Here is a 17,500-nt window from a genome sequence, read left to right on the forward strand (position 1 = left end):
AGACTCGGAAGAAAAAGCTTTCAAAGTGTCGTAGCACGATGCACACTGCTGTTCGTGTGGAACAAACGTGACTACCGTGCTGTACGGTGGAGTTCTGTGCGCAAAAGCGGCGCGTGTGTTTCTAAGCACCACAGCGTTGTGTCAAAAAAGAGGTGCCTGAGAGAAACGCATGCGACTGCCGTGCTTTGCGGCATAGCACCGTGCGCAAAAACGGTGCGCATGCAAGAGGTGTCAGAGCTAGCGAACTTGTGCCACGAGCAACAGGTCACTAAAAGCCTATAGATGACGGTGTTGGAGGAAAAGAAAAATATCGAGAAAGCACTGCGGTGTGCCGTGCGTAGGGACGGGCGTGCGTGCCACATGCCGCCGAAATATGGGTGTCGGAGAAAACAGAGTGCCGCGCGTAACGAGGGGCGCGCGTGTTACAGAGAGATATGCCCAAACGCATGAAAGTGTACGCAGGTGTCCTAAGGCAGTTTTTTTTTTTTTTCCTCATTTTGATGTCGCCCCGGCTGACGCGGTTTTCGTTTTTCCGTGCCGCCCCGGCTGACGCAGTTTTTGCGCCGCCCCGGCTGACGCGGTTTTTGCGCCGCCCCGGCTGACGCGGTTTTCGCGCCGCCCCGGCTGACGCGGTTTTCGCGCCGCCCCGGCTGACGCGGTTTTTGCGTCGCCCCGGCTGACGCGGTTCGGACTTTGCACTTTTTGGCTCACCCCGGCTGGCGGCCCACTCACTCGATCGCCAGGTCTGTTTGCCCCGGTGGTTCCACCGCCAGGCTTAAGCGCGAACTTTTTTTGTTTGTTTTCTTTTGATTAAGCGCAAGCTTTTTTCTTTGTTTTCTTTTGATTAAGCGCGGGCTTTTTTCTTTGTTTTTTTTTTATTTCGCCCCGGCAGACGCGGTTTTTGCGCCGCCCCGGCTGACGCGGTTTTTGCCGCCCCGGCTGACGCAGTTCGGACTTGGCACTTTTCGGCTGTGCCTGGCTGGCGGCCCACTCACTCGATCGCCATGTCTGTTTGCCACAGTTTTCCCGGTGGTGCCGCACCCGGGCTCGCCCCGGCTGACGCAGTTTTCGCGCCGCCCCGGCTGACGCGGTTTCGTGCCGCCCCGGCAGACGCGGTTTTCGCGCCGCCCCGGCTGACGCGGTTTCGTGCCGCCCCGGCAGACGCAGTTCGGACTTAGCACTTTTCGGCTGTGCCTGGCTGGCGGCCCACTCACTCGATCGCCATGTCTGTTTGCCACAGTTTTCCCGGTGGTGCCGCACCCGGGCTCGCCCCGGCTGACGCAGTTTTCGCGCCGCCCCGGCTGACGCGGTTTCGTGCCGCCCCGGCAGACGCGGTTTTCGCGCCGCCCCGGCTGACGCGGTTTCGTGCCGCCCCGGCAGACGCAGTTCGGACTTAGCACTTTTCGGCTGTGCCTGGCTGGCGGCCCACTCACTCGATCGCCATGTCTGTTTGCCACAGTTTTCCCGGTGGTGCCGCACCCGGGCTCGCCCCGGCTGACGCAGTTTTCGCGCCGCCCCGGCTGACGCGGTTTCGTGCCGCCCCGGCAGACGCGGTTTTCGCGCCGCCCCGGCTGACGCGGTTTCGTGCCGCCCCGGCAGACGCAGTTCGGACTTAGCACTTTTCGGCTGTGCCTGGCTGGCGGCCCACTCACTCGATCGCCATGTCTGTTTGCCACAGTTTTCCCGGTGGTGCCGCACCCGGGCTCGCCCCGGCTGACGCAGTTTTCGCGCCGCCCCGGCTGACGCGGTTTCGTGCCGCCCCGGCAGACGCGGTTTTCGCGCCGCCCCGGCTGACGCGGTTTCGTGCCGCCCCGGCAGACGCAGTTCGGACTTAGCACTTTTCGGCTGTGCCTGGCTGGCGGCCCACTCACTCAATCGCCATGTCTGTTTGCCACAGTTTTCCCGGTGGTGCCGCACCCGGGCTCGCCCCGGCTGACGCAGTTTTCGCGCCGCCCCGGCTGACGCGGTTTCGTGCCGCCCCGGCAGACGCGGTTTTCGCGCCGCCCCGGCTGACGCGGTTTCGTGCCGCCCCGGCAGACGCAGTTCGGACTTAGCACTTTTCGGCTGTGCCTGGCTGGCGGCCCACTCACTCGATCGCCATGTCTGTTTGCCACAGTTTTCCCGGTGGTGCCGCACCCGGGCTCGCCCCGGCAGACGCGTTTTTTTTTTTCTTTCGCCCCGGCTGACGCAGTTTTCGCGCCGCCCCGGCTGACGCGGTTTCGTGCCGCCCCGGCAGACGCGGTTTTTTGCGCCGCCCCGGCTGACGCGGTTTTTGCCGCCCCGGCTGACGCAGTTCGGACTTAGCACTTTTCGGCTGTGCCTGGCTGGCGGCCCACTCACTCGATCGCCATGTCTGTTTGCCACAGTTTTCCCGGTGGTGCCGCACCCGGGCTCGCCCCGGCTGACGCAGTTTTCGCGCCGCCCCGGCTGACGCGGTTTCGTGCCGCCCCGGCAGACGCGGTTTTCGCGCCGCCCCGGCTGACGCGGTTTCGTGCCGCCCCGGCAGACGCAGTTCGGACTTAGCACTTTTCGGCTGTGCCTGGCTGGCGGCCCACTCACTCGATCGCCATGTCTGTTTGCCACAGTTTTCCCGGTGGTGCCGCACCCGGGCTCGCCCCGGCTGACGCAGTTTTCGCGCCGCCCCGGCTGACGCGGTTTCGTGCCGCCCCGGCAGACGCGGTTTTCGCGCCGCCCCGGCTGACGCGGTTTCGTGCCGCCCCGGCAGACGCAGTTCGGACTTAGCACTTTTCGGCTGTGCCTGGCTGGCGGCCCACTCACTCGATCGCCATGTCTGTTTGCCACAGTTTTCCCGGTGGTGCCGCACCCGGGCTCGCCCCGGCAGACGCGTTTTTTTTTTCTTTCGCCCCGGCTGACGCAGTTTTCGCGCCGCCCCGGCTGACGCGGTTTCGTGCCGCCCCGGCAGACGCGGTTTTTTTGCGCCGCCCCGGCTGACGCGGTTTTTGCCGCCCCGGCTGACGCAGTTCGGACTTGGCACTTTTTGGCTGAGCCTGGCTGGTGGCCCACTCACTCGATCGCCATGTCTGTTAGCCACAGTTTTCCCGGTGGTGCCGCACCCGGGCTCGCCCCGGCTGACGCAGTTTTCGCGCCGCCCCGGCAGACGCGGTTTTCGCGCCGCCCCGGCTGACGCGGTTTTTGCCGCCCCGGCTGACGCAGTTCGGACTTGGCACTTTTTGGGCTGAGCCTGGCTGGCGGCCCACTCACTCGATCGCCATGTCTGTTTGCCACAGTCTTCCCGGTGGTGCCGCACCCGGGCTCGCCCCGGCAGACGCGTTTTTTTTTTCTTTCGCCCCGGCAGACGTGGTTCCCCCCCCCCCCCTTTTCGCTCGCCCCGGCTGACGAGGTTTTCGCGCCGCCCCGGCTGACGCAGTTTTCGCGCCGCCCCGGCTGACGCGGTTTCGTGCCGCCCCGGCTGACGCGGTTTTCGCGCCGCCCCGGCTGACGCGGTTTTTGCGTCGCCCCGGCTGACACGGTTCGGACTTTGCACTTTTCGGCTGTGCCTGGCTGGCGGCCCACTCACTCGATCGCCATGTCTGTTTGCCACAGTTTTCCCGGTGGTGCCGCACCCGGGCTCGCCCCGGCTGACGCAGTTTTCGCGCCGCCCCGGCTGACGCGGTTTCGTGCCGCCCCGGCAGACGCGGTTTTCGCGCCGCCCCGGCTGACGCGGTTTCGTGCCGCCCCGGCAGACGCAGTTCGGACTTAGCACTTTTCGGCTGTGCCTGGCTGGCGGCCCACTCACTCGATCGCCATGTCTGTTTGCCACAGTTTTCCCGGTGGTGCCGCACCCGGGCTCGCCCCGGCTGACGCAGTTTTCGCGCCGCCCCGGCTGACGCGGTTTCGTGCCGCCCCGGCAGACGCGGTTTTCGCGCCGCCCCGGCTGACGCGGTTTCGTGCCGCCCCGGCAGACGCAGTTCGGACTTAGCACTTTTCGGCTGTGCCTGGCTGGCGGCCCACTCACTCGATCGCCATGTCTGTTTGCCACAGTTTTCCCGGTGGTGCCGCACCCGGGCTCGCCCCGGCAGACGCGTTTTTTTTTTCTTTTGCCCCGGCTGACGCAGTTTTCGCGCCGCCCCGGCTGACGCGGTTTCGTGCCGCCCCGGCAGACGCGGTTTTTTGCGCCGCCCCGGCTGACGCGGTTTTTGCCGCCCCGGCTGACGCAGTTCGGACTTAGCACTTTTCGGCTGTGCCTGGCTGGCGGCCCACTCACTCGATCGCCATGTCTGTTTGCCACAGTTTTCCCGGTGGTGCCGCACCCGGGCTCGCCCCGGCTGACGCAGTTTTCGCGCCGCCCCGGCTGACGCGGTTTCGTGCCGCCCCGGCAGACGCGGTTTTCGCGCCGCCCCGGCTGACGCGGTTTCGTGCCGCCCCGGCAGACGCAGTTCGGACTTAGCACTTTTCGGCTGTGCCTGGCTGGCGGCCCACTCACTCGATCGCCATGTCTGTTTGCCACAGTTTTCCCGGTGGTGCCGCACCCGGGCTCGCCCCGGCTGACGCAGTTTTCGCGCCGCCCCGGCTGACGCGGTTTCGTGCCGCCCCGGCAGACGCGGTTTTCGCGCCGCCCCGGCTGACGCGGTTTCGTGCCGCCCCGGCAGACGCAGTTCGGACTTAGCACTTTTCGGCTGTGCCTGGCTGGCGGCCCACTCACTCGATCGCCATGTCTGTTTGCCACAGTTTTCCCGGTGGTGCCGCACCCGGGCTCGCCCCGGCTGACGCAGTTTTCGCGCCGCCCCGGCTGACGCGGTTTCGTGCCGCCCCGGCAGACGCGGTTTTCGCGCCGCCCCGGCTGACGCGGTTTCGTGCCGCCCCGGCAGACGCAGTTCGGACTTAGCACTTTTCGGCTGTGCCTGGCTGGCGGCCCACTCACTCGATCGCCATGTCTGTTTGCCACAGTTTTCCCGGTGGTGCCGCACCCGGGCTCGCCCCGGCAGACGCGTTTTTTTTTTCTTTCGCCCCGGCTGACGCAGTTTTCGCGCCGCCCCGGCTGACGCGGTTTCGTGCCGCCCCGGCAGACGCGGTTTTTTTGCGCCGCCCCGGCTGACGCGGTTTTTGCCGCCCCGGCTGACGCAGTTCGGACTTGGCACTTTTTGGCTGAGCCTGGCTGGTGGCCCACTCACTCGATCGCATGGTCTGTTAGCCACAGTTTTCCCGGTGGTGCCGCACCCGGGCTCGCCCCGGCTGACGCAGTTTTCGCGCCGCCCCGGCAGACGCGGTTTTCGCGCCGCCCCGGCTGACGCGGTTTTTGCCGCCCCGGCTGATGCAGTTCGGACTTGGCACTTTTTGGGCTGAGCCTGGCTGGCGGCCCACTCACTCGATCGCCATGTCTGTTTGCCACAGTCTTCCCGGTGGTGCCGCACCCGGGCTCGCCCCGGCAGACGCGTTTTTTTTTTCTTTCGCCCCGGCAGACGTGGTTCCCCCCCCCCCTTTTCGCTCGCCCCGGCTGACGAGGTTTTCGCGCCGCCCCGGCTGACGCAGTTTTCGCGCCGCCCCGGCTGACGCGGTTTCCTGCCGCCCCGGCTGACGCGGTTTTCGCGCCGCCCCGGCTGACGCGGTTTTTGCGTCGCCCCGGCTGACACGGTTCGGACTTTGCACTTTTCGGCTGTGCCTGGCTGGCGGCCCACTCACTCGATCGCCATGTCTGTTTGCCACAGTTTTCCCGGTGGTGCCGCACCCGGGCTCGCCCCGGCTGACGCAGTTTTCGCGCCGCCCCGGCTGACGCGGTTTCGTGCCGCCCCGGCAGACGCGGTTTTCGCGCCGCCCCGGCTGACGCGGTTTCGTGCCGCCCCGGCAGACGCAGTTCGGACTTAGCACTTTTCGGCTGTGCCTGGCTGGCGGCCCACTCACTCGATCGCCATGTCTGTTTGCCACAGTTTTCCCGGTGGTGCCGCACCCGGGCTCGCCCCGGCTGACGCAGTTTTCGCGCCGCCCCGGCTGACGCGGTTTCGTGCCGCCCCGGCAGACGCGGTTTTCGCGCCGCCCCGGCTGACGCGGTTTCGTGCCGCCCCGGCAGACGCAGTTCGGACTTAGCACTTTTCGGCTGTGCCTGGCTGGCGGCCCACTCACTCGATCGCCATGTCTGTTTGCCACAGTTTTCCCGGTGGTGCCGCACCCGGGCTCGCCCCGGCAGACGCGTTTTTTTTTTTTCTTTTGCCCCGGCTGACGCAGTTTTCGCGCCGCCCCGGCTGACGCGGTTTCGTGCCGCCCCGGCAGACGCGGTTTTTTGCGCCGCCCCGGCTGACGCGGTTTTTGCCGCCCCGGCTGACGCAGTTCGGACTTAGCACTTTTCGGCTGTGCCTGGCTGGCGGCCCACTCACTCGATCGCCATGTCTGTTTGCCACAGTTTTCCCGGTGGTGCCGCACCCGGGCTCGCCCCGGCTGACGCAGTTTTCGCGCCGCCCCGGCTGACGCGGTTTCGTGCCGCCCCGGCAGACGCGGTTTTCGCGCCGCCCCGGCTGACGCGGTTTCGTGCCGCCCCGGCAGACGCAGTTCGGACTTAGCACTTTTCGGCTGTGCCTGGCTGGCGGCCCACTCACTCGATCGCCATGTCTGTTTGCCACAGTTTTCCCGGTGGTGCCGCACCCGGGCTCGCCCCGGCTGACGCAGTTTTCGCGCCGCCCCGGCTGACGCGGTTTCGTGCCGCCCCGGCAGACGCGGTTTTCGCGCCGCCCCGGCTGACGCGGTTTCGTGCCGCCCCGGCAGACGCAGTTCGGACTTAGCACTTTTCGGCTGTGCCTGGCTGGCGGCCCACTCACTCGATCGCCATGTCTGTTTGCCACAGTTTTCCCGGTGGTGCCGCACCCGGGCTCGCCCCGGCAGACGCGTTTTTTTTTTTCTTTCGCCCCGGCTGACGCAGTTTTCGCGCCGCCCCGGCTGACGCGGTTTCGTGCCGCCCCGGCAGACGCGGTTTTTTTGCGCCGCCCCGGCTGACGCGGTTTTTGCCGCCCCGGCTGACGCAGTTCGGACTTGGCACTTTTTGGCTGAGCCTGGCTTGTGGCCCACTCACTCGATCGCCATGTCTGTTAGCCACAGTTTTCCCGGTGGTGCCGCACCCGGGCTCGCCCCGGCTGACGCAGTTTTCGCGCCGCCCCGGCAGACGCGGTTTTCGCGCCGCCCCGGCTGACGCGGTTTTTGCCGCCCCGGCTGACGCAGTTCGGACTTGGCACTTTTTGGGCTGAGCCTGGCTGGCGGCCCACTCACTCGATCGCCATGTCTGTTTGCCACAGTCTTCCCGGTGGTGCCGCACCCGGGCTCGCCCCGGCAGACGCGTTTTTTTTTTCTTTCGCCCCGGCAGACGTGGTTCCCCCCCCCCCCCCTTTTCGCTCGCCCCGGCTGACGAGGTTTTCGCGCCGCCCCGGCTGACGCAGTTTTCGCGCCGCCCCGGCTGACGCGGTTTCGTGCCGCCCCGGCTGACGCGGTTTTCGCGCCGCCCCGGCTGACGCGGTTTTTGCGTCGCCCCGGCTGACACGGTTCGGACTTTGCACTTTTCGGCTGTGCCTGGCTGGCGGCCCACTCACTCGATCGCCATGTCTGTTTGCCACAGTTTTCCCGGTGGTGCCGCACCCGGGCTTGCCCCGGCAGACGCGTTTTTTTTTTTCTTTTCGCCCCGGCTGACGCAGTTTTCGCCCCGCCCCGGCTGACGCGGTTTCGTGCCGCCCCGGCAGACGCGGTTTTTTGCGCCGCCCCGGCTGACGCGGTTTTTGCCGCCCCGGCTGACGCAGTTCGGACTTTGCACTTTTTGGCTGAGCCTGGCTGGCGGCCCACTCACTCGATCGCCATGTCTGTTTGCCACAGTTTTCCCGGTGGTGCCGCACCCGGGCTCGCCCCGGCAGACGCGTTTTTTTTTTTCCTTCGCCCCGGCAGACGTGGTTCCCCCCCCCCCTCCGTCTTTCTTTTTGTTTTTTTTTTCGCCGCGGCTGAAGAGGATTTTTCGGTGCCTCGACGCCCCGGTAGTCGCGGTTTTTCCGTTTCCGCACGGCCCCGGCTGACGCTGCTCGGTCACAGTCGCCTTTTGTGAGGATTGCAGACTTCTTGAGCGCGGGTGTTTTTTTTTTGTTGTTGTTGTTGTTTTATTACGCATTCGCTCCAGCAGACGCTGTTTAGACTTTTTGTTTCCTCTTTTATCCTGCGACGAGGTGACGAGGTTTATTCGGTGCCCCGCCGCCCCGGCTGAAGTGATTTTTCCTGTCCCGTGCCGCCCCGGCTGACGCGGTTGGGACTTCGCGTTTGTTCGGCCGCCACGGGTTTTGGCGCACTCGCTCGGTTGCTTGTTGTTGCCACTTGTTGCGAACCCAGGTTTCTTGAGCGAGCGCGGGCGTTTTTTCTTCCTTTCTTTCTTTGTTCTATGTGTTAGCGAATCGGCCTTTAATATCACACGAGGACTCACAACCAACAATTTTCAGTTTGAAGTGTAAAAAATCTGCAGGTGTTGACGTAACTGACTTGCCCCGTACCCTTGAGTACATCCATGAAGTTCTCGTAGTACTACTAAATCGCATTATTCCAAGTGGAGAAATTCCCATAAACTTGCAAACCTCTACACGAAAATCGGTGCGCGTGATAAAGTTGAAAATTATCGTCCGATATCAAATGTGCCTTCTATAACACAAATTCTAGGAAAAAAAAAAAAAACACTTGTTCGCCGTTTTCTGCGCCGTGACTGGCAGCACTCCGGCGAAGCGAAACGGGGTCGATTCGAGCACGATATCGGCGTCTTTCGACGTGCTCGCCGGCGACCGTCGCACGAGTACGTCGCACGAGCGCGTCTGCCGGGGCGCCGTTTGCGAAGCCGACGCAAAAGTGGGAACCGCCGCTCGGATGATCGCCGCTTTCGGCAGAGTGAGTGTTGGCACTCCGGGGAAGCGAAACAGCGTGAATGCGCCCACGAAATCGGCGTATTTTGAAGTGCCCGCCGGCGACCGTCGCACGAGTACGGTAAACCGCGTCAGCCGGGGCGTAGTTCGGGACGCCGACGAAAAAGTGGGAAGCGCAACTCGGATCTTCGCCGTTTTTGCAGGAGTGAGTGGCGGCCCTCCTGCGAGACCAAGAAGCATCGATTCGTGCACGAATTCGGCGCCTTTCGACGTGATCGCCGGCGACCGTCGCTCGAGTAGGGCAAACCGCGTCTGCCGGGGCGGGCTTCGGGACGCCGATGCGAAAGTGGGAAACGCTGCTCGGATGTTCGCCGTTTTTGGCCGAGTGAGTGCTGGCACTCGGGCGAAGCCAAACGGGGCCGATTACGGCACGATATCGGCGTCTTTCGACGTGCCCGGCGGCGACCGTCGCACGAGTACGGTAAACCGCGTCAGCCCGGGCGGAGTTCGGGACGCCGATGCGAAAGTGGAGAACGCCGCTCGGATCTTCGCCGTTTTTGGAGGAGTGAGTGGCGGCACTCCGGAGAAGCCAAGGAGCGCCAATTAGCGCACGATATCGGCGTCTTTCGACGCGCTCGCCGGCGACCGTCGAACGAGTAGGGCAAACCGCGTCTGCCGGGGCGGGGTTTACGACGCCGACGCAAAAGTGGGAACCGCCGCTCGGATGTTGGCCGTTTTTGGCAGAGTGAGTGCTGGCACACCGGCGACGCGAAAGAGCGCGAAAGCGCCCACGAAAGTGGCGTATTTGGACGTGCTTGACGGCGACCGCTGCAGGAGTACGAAAAACCACGTCAGCCGGGGCGAGCGACCCACGGCGGTCTGGGTGCTTATCGCTGCTATTATAGGGGCACCCCGGCAGACGCAGAAAAAAAAAATTTTTTTTCGACCTTCTTTTTTGCTGGTCGAGCTCGGGTAACCCAGGTCGCAATGGGAGCCGCGCACGAAAGCGGCGTCGCGAGACGCGTTCGCGGTCGCTAGTCGCACGAGCTCGGCAACCGCGTCAGCCGGCGCGGAGTTCGGGATGCCGACGGCTAAGTGGGTACCGCTGCTCGGATGTTCGCCGTTTTTGGCCGAGTGAGTGCTGGCACTCCGGCGAAGCGAAACGGGGCCGATTCGGGCACGATATCGGCGTATTTAGACGTGCTCGCCGGCGACCGTCGCACGAGTACGGCAAAGCGCGTCTGCCGGGGCGAGGTTTGCGATGCCGACGAAAAAGTGGGAAGCGCCGCTCGGATCTTCGCCGTTTTTGCAGGAGTGAGTGGCGGCCCTCCTGCGAGACCAAGAAGCATCGACTCGCGCACGATATCGGTGTCTTTCGACGTGCCCGCCGGCCACCGCCGCACGAGTACGGCAAACCGCGTATGCCGGGGCGGGGTTGGCGACGCCGACGCAAAAGTGGGAACCGCCACTAGGATGTTCGCCGTTTTTGGCAGAGTGAGTGCTGGCACACCGGCGACGCGAAAGAGCGCGAAAGCGCCCACGAAAGTGGCGTATTTGGACGTGCTTGACGGCGACCGCTGCAGGAGTACGAAAAACCACGTCAGCCGGGGCGAGCGACCCACGGCGGTCTGGGTGCTTATCGCTGCTATTATAGGGGCACCCCGGCAGACGCAGAAAAAAAAAATTTTTTTTCGACCTTCTTTTTTGCTGGTCGAGCTCGGGTAACCCAGGTCGCAATGGGAGCCGCGCACGAAAGCGGCGTCGCGAGACGCGTTCGCGGTCGCTAGTCGCACGAGCTCGGCAACCGCGTCAGCCGGCGCGGAGTTCGGGATGCCGACGGCTAAGTGGGTACCGCTGCTCGGATGTTCGCCGTTTTTGGCCGAGTGAGTGCTGGCACTCCGGCGAAGCGAAACGGGGCCGATTCGGGCACGATATCGGCGTATTTCGACGTGCTCGCCGGCGACCGTCGCACGAGTACGGCAAAGCGCGTCTGCCGGGGCGAGGTTTGCGATGCCGACGAAAAAGTGGGAAGCGCCGCTCGGATCTTCGCCGTTTTTGCAGGAGTGAGTGGCGGCCCTCCTGCGAGACCAAGAAGCATCGACTCGCGCACGATATCGGTGTCTTTCGACGTGCCCGCCGGCCACCGCCGCACGAGTACGGCAAACCGCGTATGCCGGGGCGGGGTTGGCGACGCCGACGCAAAAGTGGGAACCGCCACTAGGATGTTCGCCGTTTTTGGCAGAGTGAGTGCTGGCACTCCGGCGAAGCGAAAGAGCGCGAATGCGCCCACGAAAGTGGCGTGTTTGGACGTGCTTGACGACGACCACCGCAGGAAAACGAAAAACCACGTCAGCCGGGGCGAGCGACCCATGGCGGTCTGGGTGCTTATCGCTGCTATTATAGGGGCACCCCGGCAGACGCAAAAAAAAAAAAAATTTTTTTTCGACATTCTTTCTTGCTCGTCGACCTCGGGTGACCCAGGTCGCAGTGGGAGCCGCGCACGAAAGCGGCGTCGCGAGACGGCTTCGCGGTCGCTAGTCGCACGAGCTCGGCAACCGCGTCTGCCGGGGCGGAGTTCGGGACGCCGACGGCTAAGTGGGAACCGCCGCTCGGATGTTCGCCGTTTGTGGCCGAGTGAGTGCTGGCACTCCGGCGAAGCCAAACGGGGCCGATTCCGGCACGATATCGGCGTCTTTCTACGTGCTCGCCGGCGACCGTCGCACGAGTACGGCAAAGTGCGTCTGCCGGGGCGGGGTTTGCGACGCGTACGCAATAGTGAGAACCGTCGCTCGGATGTTCGTCGTCTTTCGCCGAGCCAGTGCTGGCACTCCGGCGAAGCCGAACGGAGCCGATTCGGGCACGATATCGGCGTCTTTCCACGTGCTCGCCGGCGACCGTCGCACGAGTACGGTAAACCGCGTCAGCCGGGGCGGAGTTCGGGACGCCGATGCGAAAGTGGGAAGCGCCGCTCGGATCTTCGCCGTTTTTGGAGGAGTCAGTGGCGGCACTCCGGTGAAGCCAAGGTGCGCCAATTCGCGCACGATATCGGCGTCTTTCGACGTGCCCGCCGGCCACCGTCGCACGAGTACGGCAAACCTCGTCTGCCGGGGCGGGGTTTGCGACGCCGACGCAAAAGTGGGAACCGCCGCTCGGATGTTCGCCGTTTTTGGCAGAGTGAGTGCTGGCACTCCGGCGAAGCGAAAGAGCGTGAATGCGCCCACGAAAGTAGCGTATTTGGACGTGCTTGACGGCGACCGCCGCAGGAGTACGAAAAACCACGTCAGCCGGGGCGAGCGACCCACGGCGGTCTGGGTGCTTATCGCTGCTATTATAGGGGCACCCCGGCAGACGCAGAAAGAAAAAAAAAAAAATGGGGACATGGCGTGCGTCACCGTGCGGCTTCGCAGCGTTGCCGAAGTCGCCGAGCCCTTCGACTGAGCCGAACGGCGGACAGGGAACGTTGGTCGGCCGTTCTAACCTGTCGGTGCCACGCCGAGACGTCGTTAAGGAAAACCGCGTCGTGGGCCTCTACGACGCCGTCGAGTCGTTGTACGTTTGGTGTCCAGCGTGTCGGCGGCGAGTAGCGGACACGTCGTTCACGACTTCGGTCTTTCGCAGTCGACGCGAACTTGCGGAGAGTCGTGGTGCCTCACGTTTTCGGCAGAAACCGCGGCGGAATTTTCCCGTGCGTGCGCGCACGACCTCGGTGCTGTGCCGTCAGCGTAGTGTTGCACAAACTCGTGGCCTACCCAAGGTGCGGTACGTTTGCGGCCGTATCCTCGGTGGGAATTTCGTGAGTAGGGTCGCAAATTCTACGACCTCGGCGGGTTTGAGAGCGACGTAGACTTGTGGCACGCTCAACGTGCCACACGTTTCGGGGCACACCCGCGGTGAAATTTTCTCGAGTACGCTCGTATTAGTGCCCAAGGAGGTCTGGGTACTTATCGCTGCTATTATGTGGGGGTTCTCGTGAGCGGCGTACGCGAAAGCGACCGGGTGTCTGATATGCGGCGGGCTTCGGCCTCGTCAAGCGTGTCCTCGGGTCTGCTCCAGGGGAATCCACGGCAGTCGTCTGCAGCCTCATCCGCTTGATGCGTTAGGGGCTGGTTGTCGGACGGTGCCGTTTTACCACGATATCGAGGTGTGTTCCGTGTCGTCCTCGGGCGATTCAGATGCGAAAGCGCCGAAGACGCGGGCGTGACCCGTCGTCTGGCGGCTTTGCAGTCTCGGCTCCGTTGCTAGTTCCGGCCGGTCCACCGACAGTGCAGCGGGCTTGGGCAACCCGCACGGCGCGACCGAGTCGATGCAACGAAAAAGAGCGAGCATGAACGTGCTTCTTGCCGCACGGCTCCCACTCGTCTTTCGGGAAGGTTGTGCCGTAGCGAGCTCGAACGCCGTCATCTCGGAGTGCAAAATAAGCGTGTTGGGGCGCCTGAAGGTGGCCTCCGCCGCACACAGACTGCGTCCGGCCCGCCGAAGGCGAGGACGGACGCGCAGTCGAACGATTACCTGGTTGATCCTGCCAGTAATCATATGCTTGTCTCAAAGATTAAGCCATGCATGTCTAAGTACATGCCGAAATAAGGCGAAACCGCGAATGGCTCATTAAATCAGTTATGGTTCCTTAGATCGTTTCTTCCTACTTGGATAACTGTGGCAATTCTAGAGCTAATACATGCAGTGAGCCTGGAGCCCTTTGGGTAACGGGTGCTTTTATTAGACCAAGATCGATCGGGTTTCGGCCCGTATTGTGTGGTGACTCTGGATAACTTTGTGCTGATCGCATGGCCACGAGCCGGCGACGTTTCTTTCAAGTGTCTGCCTTATCAACTTTCGATGGTAGGTTACTTGCTTACCATGGTTGTTACGGGTAACGGAGAATCAGGGTTCGATTCCGGAGAGGGAGCCTGAGAAACGGCTACCACATCCAAGGAAGGCAGCAGGCGCGCAAATTACCCACTCCCGGCACGGGGAGGTAGTGACGAAAAATAACAATACGGGACTCTTTTGAGGCCCCGTAATTGAAATGAGTACACTCTAAATCCTTTAACGAGGATCAATTGGAGGGCAAGTCTGGTGCCAGCAGCCGCGGTAATTCCAGCTCCAATAGCGTATACTAAAGCTGCTGCGGTTAAAAAGCTCGTAGTTGGATCTCAGTTCCAGACGAGTAGTGCATCTACCCGATGCGACGGCTCGGACTGAACATCATGCCGGTTCTTTCTTGGTGCACTTCATTGTGTGCCTCGAGATGGCCGGTGCTTTTACTTTGAAAAAATTAGAGTGCTCAACGCAGGCGAGTCGCCTGAATAAACTTGCATGGAATAATAGAACAAGACCTCGTTTCTGTTCTGTTGGTTTTTGGAATACGAGGTAATGATTAAGAGGGACGGACGGGGGCATTCGTATTGCGGCGCTAGAGGTGAAATTCTTGGACCGTCGCAAGACGAACTACTGCGAAAGCATTTGCCAAGAATGTTTTCATTGATCAAGAACGAAAGTCAGAGGTTCGAAGGCGATCAGATACCGCCCTAGTTCTGACCATAAACGATGCCAACCAGCGATCCGCCTGAGTTACTCAAATGACTCGGCGGGCAGCTTCCGGGAAACCAAAGTATTTGGGTTCCGGGGGAAGTATGGTTGCAAAGCTGAAACTTAAAGGAATTGACGGAAGGGCACCACCAGGAGTGGAGCCTGCGGCTTAATTTGACTCAACACGGGAAAACTTACCCGGCCCGGACACTGGGAGGATTGACAGATTGAGAGCTCTTTCTTGATTCGGTGGATGGTGGTGCATGGCCGTTCTTAGTTGGTGGAGCGATTTGTCTGGTTAATTCCGATAACGAACGAGACTCTAGCCTATTAAATAGGTGCGGGGTTCCCAGCACCTTACAACCTTCTTAGAGGGACAAGCGGCTCCTAGCCGCACGAAACAGAGCAATAACAGGTCTGTGATGCCCTTAGATGTCCGGGGCCGCACGCGCGCTACACTGAAGGAAGCAGCGTGTCTTTATCCCTGTCTGAAAAGACTGGGTAACCCGTGGAACTTCTTTCGTGATTGGGATAGGGGCTTGCAATTGTTCCCCTTGAACGAGGAATTCCCAGTAAGCGCGAGTCATAAGCTCGCGTTGATTACGTCCCTGCCCTTTGTACACACCGCCCGTCGCTACTACCGATTGAATGATTTAGTGAGGTCTTCGGACCGATGTCCGGCGCGGCCTTTCGGTTGCGCCGGTCTGTTGGAAAGATGACCAAACTTGATCATTTAGAGGAAGTAAAAGTCGTAACAAGGTTTCCGTAGGTGAACCTGCGGAAGGATCATTAACGGATTGTGAAGGGTGAGCGCCTCAGCTGCGTCTGCGCCCGACACTTTCTGCCGCTGACCCCGTTTGGACGCGGGGTCGGCTTTTCCCCACGGGGCTGCCTGAATGTGGAGCGGCACCCCGTGACAAATTGTTGCGCCCAGCGGACGCCAACACCGCGACCTTGGACGGTCGGCCAGGTGGCGGACGCGGGTACAAACGGCGCAACGCACTCATAGGTCGGCTTTCGACCCGCCACTGCACCGTGGCTCGAAGCGCTCGAAATGCGCGACCCGACCGCTGCGGGACCGCCTAGTACTGTAAACAGGAGCGGCGGAGCGCGAACGGCGAGTCGTGGTTACGTCGGTAGAAGGCGAGGCTGCGCGTTCCCGAAACGCCAGCCGAGTGCCCTCCCGACCGTTCGAGCGTGCAAGAACGAGACCCGACAATCGCGCGGCGACTGCCAAGTACGAGAGGAACGGCACAAGCGTCGGCGGTCGGTCAAGGAACTGGCGATGTGACGGGTCCGCTGTGCACCAGTGCATACCGTCCCGCCGTCCGCGGCAAGCGCCTCCGCGTCCTCGGGTGACGGAGGCTGCCGGTCGGTTCTTGCAGGCGAGGGATCTCGCTGGCACCGGTTCGCGTTGACGCGCGGCCGGTCATGGCACGGCGATGCGACGGCCGAGGTGCGCAGTACTCGATGGAGGAACCGCACGCTCCGATGACCGTCCCGCCCTCCGCGGCGTATGCGTACCGACCGTAATGGTTGCAGCAGCGCCGGCCGGCTTTTGAATTCGCCACACGAAACACGGTGCGAGATCGCGGTTAGGGGAGCGTCGACGTTGCCAGGCGTTTTGCTTGCTGCCGAGGGAAAGGCGGCACGGCCACGTCGCGCTCGTCGCGATTAGCGGGTCTGCGCGCTTTGGGAAGGTGCCGCAACGACTTGCCGAAAGAGGAAGCACGGAAGAACGAGGGACTTGGACGTCCCGACAATTGAACGCACTTGCGGCCAGGCCCTTGCTGGCTTCGTTCTTCCGCCTCGAGTAGGCTCGTACGCGGCTCCGGCGCCGAAAGTGGTCCTTGGCACCGACTTCGGTGGACGTGGGAAGTGCCGCGCAAGTACGGCGCGCCTGGCTCCACCTGTTGGCTAAAGTAGGCAGCCGGATCGGCATTTTGGTGTGCGGTGGCAAACCGTGGATGCGAAAAAAGCTTGTGCGATTTCGTGGAACAAAAAGCGGGGGTCCCCCTTTTTATGCGGAGGAGACCGACCCGCCTGCCGTGGTGAACCGCGACGCCACGGTAAAAACGGGAGAGGCTTGTCGATGGGACCGTGCATCCCGCGCTCCACGGAGGCCGGGAGGCGGCCGCCCGAGGAAATGTGTAGCCGTCGAGGCCCGCATCTGCGTGCACTCTTATCCAAATGGGTGTACCGCAGGCATTTTCTGGTTAGGCGGGCCAATGAGAGCGAGCACACAACGATACCTACGGGTCCGGCTTGGAGAACCGGCTTCGACGCCTCCCGAGTATTTATAGAGGGGTGGACCACGAAAGCACTCGCAAGTAGCGAAAGCGAAACGCCGTCCGAAACACACCGTTTGCTCGATTTGCGGCAGCCGAAAAAGGCGCGGCAGAGTTTTGGAGTCCAAGCGTGCGCTGAAAAGCGCCCTTCTTGGCCACTGTTTGGCCGAGTGCCAGAAACGTTTGGTTTTGACTGTACGGAATTGAACAAACACTTTTTCACGACTCTAAGCGGTGGATCACTCGGTTCTCGGGTCGATGAAGAACGCAGCCAGCTGCGAGACTTGGTGTGAATTGCAGGACACACTGAGCACTGATTCTTTGAACGCACATTGCGGCCTTGGGTCTTCCCTTGGCTTCGTCTGTCTGAGGGTCGGATCACATATCAAGAGAGCCTTCGGCGCACAAGGGAACGTGAGCCGTCGACTCGTTTTGACCGCGTCGGCAACACGGACAGCACGCTGAACACCTCACAGCGAGCGCCAACAGCGGCCACTCAAGGGCGAGACGGTGGCGACCGTCGTGCCAGAGCCCAACCGAAACGGGGGCGACCGACTGCATTGAGGATGTGGCACCTCGTTGAGACCGCCGCAGGACTTCGAGTCGGAAGGAAGCCTGCAGGGAAAGTGCGGTCGAGGTTGCGTACTCCTCTCTGCGACCGGGCGCGCAAGAGCTGCGAGAGCCACGGACGCGCAACTTTAACGCACGGTAAACACGAGGAGCGAAAGCCGGCCAGCAAAGCTTCTCCAGCCGTGCGCAAAGTGCGCGAGATCGCAGCCTTGCGTTGCGCTTGTTGCCCTCGAAGTAAGCAGGGTGTCCCGTAGACCGGGCGCTCGAACACGCTGCGGGGCCGTGCCT

At 62.6% G+C, this 17,500-nt stretch overlaps 1 long non-coding RNA gene and 2 other non-coding genes across 3 annotated transcripts in view; 2 read left to right on the forward strand and 1 right to left on the reverse strand.

The window, feature by feature from the left end:
• LOC142793824 (uncharacterized) overlaps positions 1-17,500 on the reverse strand; it is a 77,337-nt gene that overhangs the window by 25,532 nt on the left and 34,305 nt on the right. The window lies entirely within an intron of this gene.
• Positions 13,332-15,146, forward strand: LOC142793828 (small subunit ribosomal RNA). The gene has a single exon (XR_012891854.1). It is a non-coding gene; the product is annotated as a small subunit ribosomal RNA (ribosomal RNA).
• On the forward strand, positions 16,866-17,018 carry LOC142793838 (5.8S ribosomal RNA). The gene has a single exon (XR_012891862.1). It is a non-coding gene; the product is annotated as a 5.8S ribosomal RNA (ribosomal RNA).

This window comes from Rhipicephalus microplus, unplaced genomic scaffold (genome assembly GCF_043290135.1).
Source record: "Rhipicephalus microplus isolate Deutch F79 unplaced genomic scaffold, USDA_Rmic scaffold_338, whole genome shotgun sequence".
NCBI lineage: Eukaryota > Metazoa > Arthropoda > Arachnida > Ixodida > Ixodidae > Rhipicephalus > Rhipicephalus microplus.